Genomic DNA, 9,812 nt, shown 5'->3' with positions numbered 1-9,812 from the left:
TAATGACAAGAAATCAGACAAATTGGCTAAAATCTGAGTCCTCCAAAACAGAAATGGTGACTTTCTCTCCATTGGTCCATTTTCAAAGATTAGTGTAGTCTAAAACAGTGATTATTAGCAGAAACCAAAACATAAGGAGAAGAAAGAGAAGAGACATAATTTGGAGCATCACCCAGTGTAGATCCTTGGAAAAGGCCCAAGAAAAGTCATGAATAGAGTACAAAGTATAAAGCCAGACAAGAGTTGAGTTCATATTTGAACCCACATATAGGATGTGAATGCCTTACCAAATATTTCTGTGGCCTTGGGCAGGCTACTTAAACTCTCTGAGACACGGTTTTCTCATCTATAATATGTGGGTGCAAGATCTTTTCCAATTATTTCATGGGGTTATTGTGAGAAGTAAAATGCATGCACGTGACAGGTGCACAACAAACATTATTCTGTTTTATTACCCCTTTTATATCCACACTAAGTGTCAAAAACATAGTAGGCATGTTGCATCATTTAATCCTGATATATAAATAGAAACACTCTCCCAAAAATACCTGTGTCCAAGAATAGCCTTCCCCTAGTATGGCAGAAACAGAGCTTGGCATCTTTTAACCAGACACTGTGATGGGCACTTAGGCTTTCTTTACAAATAGTCCTACAGCTGGTTTGAAGCACTTTGGAAAAGCAATGCAAATCTAATTAAGCAATGCCATGTGGCCAGAGTTAGTAGCAATTTTTGAAAACAGCCCAGGAGATGGCTTACAGAAAGTGGTAGGGTTTGGGGGGTTTTTTGTGTTGTTGTTTTTTTTATTCTTTTAAGGGCTCCGTTTCTGTGTTGCCCACACACACAGGTACACACACCCTCATGAATGCATAATCCCATTTTCTGGGTGAAAATACAAGCCATGTTTGAAACCATACAGATTTCTACAGGTCTGGTCTGCCACTGTAAATAAAATATTAAAACCAATATTCCTAACAGAACAAAAGCTCATGTGTTTCAACGGGAATAGAAGAAAAACATAAGACAGGAACAAATGGCTAAGAATAGGACAGCTGTTCCATCAGAACTATTTCCTTGGGAAGAAATTGACAGATTCTTCGGTTCTCATTGGCATCAAAAACATTAGTAGTAACAAACACACACACACACACACACACACACACACACACACACGTGCAGACTGTGGAGGGCAAACATTTTCACTTTGAAATAGCAACTGCACGATGAATTCGTGCTGGTGTGTATCATCACCCCCTCGTTAATGGACCACATTAGCACGAAGGTTCCCTCGTCCCACAAGTAAGAGTAACGGCCAACATTTAGGTTACCAGCCACTATGTTAAGTTCACTATCTGAATGAATGCATTTAATCCTCCCAAACAATCTTGTATTTTGCTCCTTTTATAGAATGGGAAACCGAGGTTCAGAAAATGAAATTAATTTTCCCAAGATTACATAACCAACAGGCAACAAAGCAGATACCCAGTTACGTCTACCTCCCAAGCCCACATACCCCACTGCCTCACTGCACTATCTCAAAGACATATTGGACATGTTTAGTGGACATCGACCACACGTGAGAGACCCTTCCATAACACTGAATACTTCAAGAGAAAACCGGAACTCTTGATCTAAAATCACACAAAATTGATTCAAGTCATTGCACAGAACCTACAAATGTGTTAATCCACTACAGACCCAACCCCTACCTCTTATTAACTTCATCACTTACTGACCCATGTGCCAAAACCCTAACAGTCAGAGATCTTCAGATGGAACAGTCTTAGTCTGCCTGATTGGGGAAAAGAATGCTCACATTTCAGAAACAAGAGCGTTGGTAGCCATGGCTTCGTTGAAAAGAGTGAGAGCCTCACAAGAATCAGAATTAGCCAAGTTCCCTCAAAACTCAAAATCCCAAGGGTCCTACTAACAGGTTCCACTGACGAGAGATTCATTCTTCCATGCATGTGTTCTTTCATCCAACAAACACCTGTTGAATTTCACCAGTTCATTTCACTGAAGATAAAAGGGTGACTAAAACAAACACAACCCCTGCCCCACCCCAACAAGGCTTAAAACAGCTATCTCCACCCCACTTCTCAAGGATGGCCTTCTTGGAGAACCAGCTCCACCACAGCCATGAGAGGAGCTAAAATACTCTCTACCCCACTCAACTGACTGCACCCGGGTCAGACAGCTGATCCAGGGGAAGCCAGGCCAAGGGCTGGTCAGAAGCTAATCACGTTTTCTCTCTCTGCATAATAGGAACTAAAAGACACAGCAGTGAACTGCCTTAAAGACAAAAGTAATGCTTCACTCACTCCACCTACTAAAGTCCTGAAGGTAGCCCTGATTCCTATCCTTCCTGAGCCTGGATAGTCCCCAGAAGATATGCCATGTGTATCCAACAAAGTTCAGGCTATATAGTCAGACAGACCTGGGGACGAATCCTGGTTCCTGTATCTATTAACTGTGACACCGTGGACAAGATCTTTCATGGTTAATTTTATTATGGATATTTTCAAATACAAAGATAGAATGGACTCCCAAGTATTTAGCCACCAAATAATAACAATACTAGTAATATTTATTAATAGTAATATGCAATATTTCCCCCCTTCTGTTCCACTGTTCCACTGAAACAGGAATAATGATACCCTGTCCATCGACTTTTTCATTCACTAGACAAAACTGGATGGGGCTGCTTCTGTCAGCCAGCCTGGTTCCCATGGTATGGGGGTCGCTATCACAATACAAAGCATGTGCTCTCGTGCAGTTTACATGGTAGTGGAAGAGGCATAAATAAGGAAGAAGACAACTTCAGAAAGTTATTAAGAAAATAATGGGGGAATGAGGAACAGTAGGGAGCTTGGGGGCCAAAGGGAGACAAGGAAGTCTTCTCCAGTGAGGTAGCTTTAGGTGTATGATGTAAAAGGGTAGAGGCCTAGGAGCAGGGTTCTGCAGGCAGGGAGCACAGCAAGTGCAAAGATCTTGGGGCAGGAATGAGCAAGGCTGTTCACGGGTTGTTTTCAGTACAAAATGAGCTAATGCGTCCAGAGCTTTAACATAATGCCTGGCACATAGTAAGTGCTCAATAAATGTTAGTTCCTGTTCCTCCTAAGGAAGGACTCATCACAAGACCTACACTGGAGTGTGTTTTCGAAACAGCTCTCTTTCCTACAGGGCCAATGGATCTGTGGGTTCACTTCCCAAATCCTTCAACCACTTCAACTCCTAGGGGGGGAAGATTTCTCCCTTCTGCAAACACCTGTACCCAAAGGAGAGGTGACATAGTATAGTGGTTGAAACACAGACCTTGGGGTCTCACTGGCCCGGTTTAAATCCCAGCTCTACCATTTAGTAGCTGTATGAACTTTGAATAAGTCATTTAACCTCTCTGAGCCCCAGTTTCCCCACCTTTATGATGGTGGAAATAACAGTACCAACCTAATAAGGTTCTGAACATTCAGTGTGGAGGTGGGGGGTAGAATGCTGCCTATATAAGTTACTGTTAATATTTCACTATCTTACATATATTTTTACTCTTATACACCTGCCCCGATTAGGAAATTCCCCCGATTTTTAAAAGATATTTGGGAATATCCCTGCCAGTGTCTCTAAAAGTCAAGTATAAGACATTTGGGTGTCTTGGTAAATATGAGAAATGAATGGAAACACATTTGGCCCTAGATATGAGCTGCACAACATCTTCAGAAGCTAAATGATGGATCTGCTTTTCATCTGGTTCCCTGTAAACCCACTGGGAAATGGTCCTGGAGGTCGGGGCGGGGCGGGGGGGGGGGGGGAGGAGGGTGGTCAGTGGGGAGCTGAGGCTGGAATTTCTGGTCTTTCTGATGGATTCTGTGTCCAGAAACATCAAGCCAGCATTTCCCCTCAGTCTGGGGTGAGATCTCACCTTCTAAGTAAATATTGTACTATCAACCCAATTCGAAAGAGGCATGACGTGTTTGCATAGAACACTCAGAGGGTACTCTGTCCCACGAGCCTCTGTGAGAGCACAGTGAAGACATAAACTGGTTCTATTCCCACACTGACCAGGGGAATAATTTTATGTGGATGCTTTTATAGACCCTGGGAGATACTTTTTCTACTGTGGCAATAAAGGCTTTGTAATTGCCGCTGACTTATTTAGTGCCGTTTTCAGTCTTTACCACATCATTAAACAATACTGCACAACCAAAATACTACTATCAGCCTGACTGTACAAAATACAATGTAGCATCCTGTTGTGGATCCTGGAACAGAAAAGGGACCTAAGAAAAGGAACTACTGAAACCCAAACACTATCCACGGTTTAGCTAAAAATAATGTACCAATGTTAATGTCTTAGTTTTGACAGGTGTACCACAGTAATGAACGATGTTAACATCAGGGGGAAGTGGGTGAGGAATATATAGAACTCTGGGTGTTATCTCTGCTACTTCTCTGTAAACATAAAATTATTTCCAGATTAAAATTACATATATTTTTTAGAAATTGTGCTGTTAACACAAATGAGCTGAGAAACATTAACCTGGTCTCTCTCCTTGCACCCACAGCCTTCACTCACATCTCCCATCCTTTTTTTTTTTTAATGTTTACTTTTGAGAGGTAGAGACAGAGCATGAGCAGGGGAGAGATGGAGAGAGACAGAGACACAGAATCTGAAGCAGGCTCCAGGCTCTGAGCTGTCAGCACAGAGCCTGACGTGGGGCTTGAACTCACAAACCCTGAGATCACAACCTGAGCCGAAGTAGGAGGCTTAACCGACTGAGCCACCCAGGTGTCTCCTCACAACTCCCATCCTTAAGACACAAGGGAGCCTATATTTACTCCGCACTCCCGAAAAGCATGGGGAGTGTCCCTGGCAGGCTGGGAAGCTGGGGTGGGGGAGACAGAAGCACGTTCATAGCACTTGAGGACAAAATGTGCCTTCAAAAGCAAACTATAATTATACAGAAGCCGAGGAGCGTTTGCGAAAAATCACTATCTCATCTGAATCTACATCCTGTTCATCAAAGAGGTCGAGGCCCTTTTGATTATCAGACTAAATATTTTTAGGCAATATCACTGAATGCCTGGAAAGAACATGAACAGCATCAGCTGAAGAAAAATTCATCTTCAGATAAAAAAGCAAGTCTTGCATATCACAGGAAAGATCAACCCTAGGAAATGTATAAAGGGAAGTTGACAACATTTCCCCACATTGAAGATTCCCCCCCACCACCCGGATTTGCCTTTATCCTAGTCCTCCAGTCCCTTCCTTCTAAATATCCGGATTTCTGCAGACTTTTGATTCTCTTAGCTTGACCAAGGCATAATGGAAAGATCAGAAAGGGGTCTAGCATTAGTATCAAGATGAGGAAAGAGGGGTGCCTGGGTGGCTCAGTCAGTTAAGGGTCCGACTTCAGTTCAGGTCATGATCTCATGGTTCGTCGGTTCAAGTCCCATGTCAGGCTCTGTGCTGACAGCTCAGAGCCTGGAGCCTGCTTTCGATTCTGTGTCTCCCTCTCTCTCTGCCTCTCCCCCGTTCATGGTCTGTGTGTCTCTCTCTCAAAAATACATAAACATTAAAAAAAAAATGAGGAAAGAGAAATAGATTGGAGATGAGTATTCTCTGAAAGCTATGTTGAGCGGGTCACTGAATAGAGATGAAAATGACACTCAAGTTTGGGTTATAGAATTCCCAGTCAAGTCTGGTAACTTGCATGTTTAGTGAAGAATACTGCAACAATGGCATGATGTGCCCCCTCTTGGTATATCACAAATGGATGCACCTTTCTTTCCATTTTTGGTAATGGTAAATCTTCACTGCTCACAATGTCCAGAGAAGGGTTCAATTCAATAGGTGCATTCTAATTCTGGCACCAAGAGCTGGTCTAACTTCTCAGTTGGAATGAATTCCTTCTTTCCTAGTCCTCCATGGGTCAAAATGGGCTCTGGTGACTGCCTGGCCTCTTGAAGCCCCAATAATTGATAAATATCAGTCATTTAGGCCTAGCCTGTCAATGAACTTCCAAAATCATTCCCTCTTCTGAACATGTAAATTTTCCCTGTGTCTACAATATGTAAATAGCTCTTGTGAATCAATAAAAAGACAAAATCACTACAAGGAAGGCTATCTTTACTACCAAGTACTAAATTAACTGTGAAAATTAAACTGATTAAGGGGCCCCTGGGTGGCTTAATCGGTTAATCAGTTAAGCTTAATCGGTTAAGCTTCTGACTATTGGTTTCGGCTCAGGTCATGATCTCACTCACAGTTTGTGAGTTCAAGCCCCATATCAGACTCTGTACTGACAGTCAGGAGCCTGCTACGGATTCTCTAACTCTCTCTCTGCCCCTCCCATGCTCGCTCTATCTCTCTCTCAAAAATAGATACATTTTTTTTTTAATTTTTAACGTTTATTTATTTTTGAGACAGAGAGAGACAGAGCATGAATGGGGGAGGGGCAGAGAGAGAGGGAGACACAGAATCCGAAACAGGCTCCAGGCTCTGAGCCATCAGCCCAGAGCCTGACGCGGGGCTCGAACTCACGGACCGTGAGATCGTGACCTGAGCTGAAGTCGGACGCTTAACCGACTGAGCCACCCAGGCGCCCCAAAAAATAGATACATTTTAAACAAAATTTTAAACAAAATTCAACTGATTAATGTAAATTGGAGGAAAAGCTATACGCTTCTTATCTTTCCAGACCTTCCCAAAAATTCTAGGAAATAAGGACTGGATCATCCCAGCAGCAGTATAGGAAATTAACATCTTGTACGAATGCAGTAAGTGTTTGTGTAGACCTGAAATTCTCTTCTGTAGTCCACCAGGAATGCTCTGGCGTACATCCATCCAAGAGAACATTACAGGACATTTTTTAATTGGTATAAATATCTCTGATTACTGAGACTCAGACATAGGTCAAACGCAAGAATCATAAATAAACCAAGTTAGTCTGTCACAAGAGACTTCTGAATTCCTCAGTGCCTGGACACCCATCTCTGAGCAGTAATTTGTCTCCAGTACAACTTTTAACAGAAGTCCCTTATTTCAACAAGGTTCATTAACGCTCCATGCCCTTTGGCCTAATGCAATGATGAAACGTGGGTGACTTCAGTGAGGTTGTTATTCTGTTTGAGTGTTGATTCAAAAATCACCACAAAACTTACAACTTCACACGAGAAACTTGTTAACTCCCCTTGGAGAGCCACAGACTCCACACCATTTCACCTTTGTCTACTCCGTGACCACATTCTCTCACGTGTGACGTCTGGGACCCACATACAACTAGGTTCTGCTTCTTTCCCAGTGACACCTTAAAGGGAATGTGCTCATTTCCATCAGAGACAGAATGGAACTCAGCAACTGCCATTTCCGAGTTGGTGCAATTTACCGTATCTTTCAGGGCTGTGAGGTTTGGTCATAAAACTTCCAACTGCTGATGTATTTCGCTCTAAAATGTGGTCATTCCTCACTCCGTTCTATGACCCGATTCATAAATAAATAATGCCAAATCATTGAATACAGCGAAACCTAAGACATTCTATTTGGTAGCCCTTTTCCGAACCATGTAAATGTTGGCTTGATAACTATGTGGCAACATTTCCAAGCCTATGAAAAATTATCACAATGCAGAATCAGAGAATCTACATCACCTGTGTCACATACGGCAGATTTATTCCTCTACCCATCAAGCATGAAAATTTGTAGCCAACAGTCCGAAATGGTGATTCAGCAAATAAGCTACCAATGCAACTTTTGTAATGGGGCTTCAGCAAAGGCGACCCAGACTATAAAATGTGCCGTGTTTTTAAGAACCTCCAGCCACAACTAAATACATCCTTTAAACTGTCTGGCTTGTGTTATTTTAAACGAAGCCCTCCACATTACTTTCATGTGGGGGGTAACTTGAAAACATAATAGCAAGGAATAAGCACCCCAAAGCAACATAACCACCAGTCAAGACCCCACACACACAAATGCACATGTATGTGCATGTGTACATACTCAGAGTAGTTTGCAATTATTTTTATGAAACCCTCTTTTTTATGAAAAAGAGATCAAATTCTTCTGAACTACTATCCGTTCACTGAAAACAGCATGAAGCCTAAAGGTCACAACTGGTCCACCTCAGGAAGCAAATAAGCCAATGGACCACTGGTTAAACGATTTTCCGATCAAGATGAACGAATAAAATGGGTTAATGCCAAACAGATTACGTAAAATGAAACAACCAAGTAACCCATTGGTTAACTAAGTCCTCATGATGAACCAACCAAGAGGGCCATTAGTTAACGGAAGAACCAACCATCAGAAGCCAACCGAATGGATCAATCTGTAACAGAAACACCAACCGAGTGAAATCGGATGATGCCGAACACAGCTAGCTAGCTTCATCCGGAGAGATGGAAGAAAACTTGCAACTAGGCAACAAACAGAAAAGCTCTTAATGAATCCAAACACATCCCATGCAATCTGGACACGTGACCACTGCCTGGGTCACCACGTGGGGCTGGAAACGGACCACACAGCTATACTTACGAAGATTATTTATGGGAGTTCTGGTATCCATGTTTTCATAATGCTGGACATGAACCACAATGTTGAGGTCCCTCTCCATGGGGTCGGTGTTGCAGTGGCCCTGTGGCCTCATGACATCTGCAAGGGCCCTGAAAGGAGAAAGAATTGAAATCTGTTCATTCCAAACGCAATGACTGGCACCTGTTGTGTTCTGAGCACTGTGCTTAGGAGGACGAGGCCCCTTACTCCACGGAGTTGCCATGCTCGTTAGAGGTGGGAGGGAGAAAAAGACATCAGGAAGTTAAAAAGATCACTGCAATTACAGATTACATAAGGACTTCATGCAAAACAGGACACGCGTTCCCCACAAGAGATGTGTAATTAGCAATATCACCTACCTTGCAGAGAGCTGTGGAGAGGATTGAATGACGAATATATGGAAAGCGTCTGCACCCCATAAACTTAGCCCCCCTCATAGCTGACACCTGATACCACACCCCACATACATCAGCGGTCCACTATTAGCCACAAATAACATTTATAGGGTGCTTACCACAAGTGGGGCACCGTGTGAATCACGTTAAGCCTTAACTAAGGGGCTTACAAACACCTTATGAGGTTTATTACTCCTTCTTTGCAGATGAGCGGACAAAGGCTCAGAGAAGTGAATTAACCTGCTGAAAGTCACACAGCCCGTTGCACGGGTCTTTGAACAAGAGTCCATTTTCACAGCTCTGTACGCTGAGTGCATTGGGTTTCCTGTAGTTAGGATTTGGCACGATCTATCCATACCCCCCAAGGTGGGTGCCCCTCTTAATCAGTAGCTGGGACATAGGGCAAGCTTACAACCTGAGTCACCAACTGGGTTTTATCATCACGTTTCGCCTCCTTGACACTCATCCAAGGGTCAGTATTCTTTCTGCTGTCTTTGACAAATAAGAAAACTAGTTGAGAGGTGTGAAGTGACTGTGTGAGTTTCTCCCAGCTGCCGTAACAAAGTGCCCCACATTAAGTGGCCCCAAACCACACAAATGTACTGTCTCACAGTTCTGGAGGCCAGAAGTCCAAAATCAGGATATTAGGGGACTCCTCCCTTGCCTCCTCTTGGCTTCCGGTAGATTTCTGGTGGAAATCTCTGGCATCTGCTAGCTCGCAGCTGCCTCACCCCCAGGCTCTTCCTCCATCTTTGCCCCGTGTGTCTCACGAGGCTCTGTCTTCCCGTGAAGACCTGCTTTTAAGGACACCAGTCATACTGGGTTGGGGCGCACCCTCCTCCAGGATAAGCTCATCTCAAGTCATTACATG

This window comes from Panthera uncia, chromosome E3, assembly GCF_023721935.1.
Source record: "Panthera uncia isolate 11264 chromosome E3, Puncia_PCG_1.0, whole genome shotgun sequence".
Classification (NCBI taxonomy): Eukaryota; Metazoa; Chordata; class Mammalia; order Carnivora; family Felidae; genus Panthera; species Panthera uncia.
Note: the sequence above shows the minus strand (reverse complement) of the source record.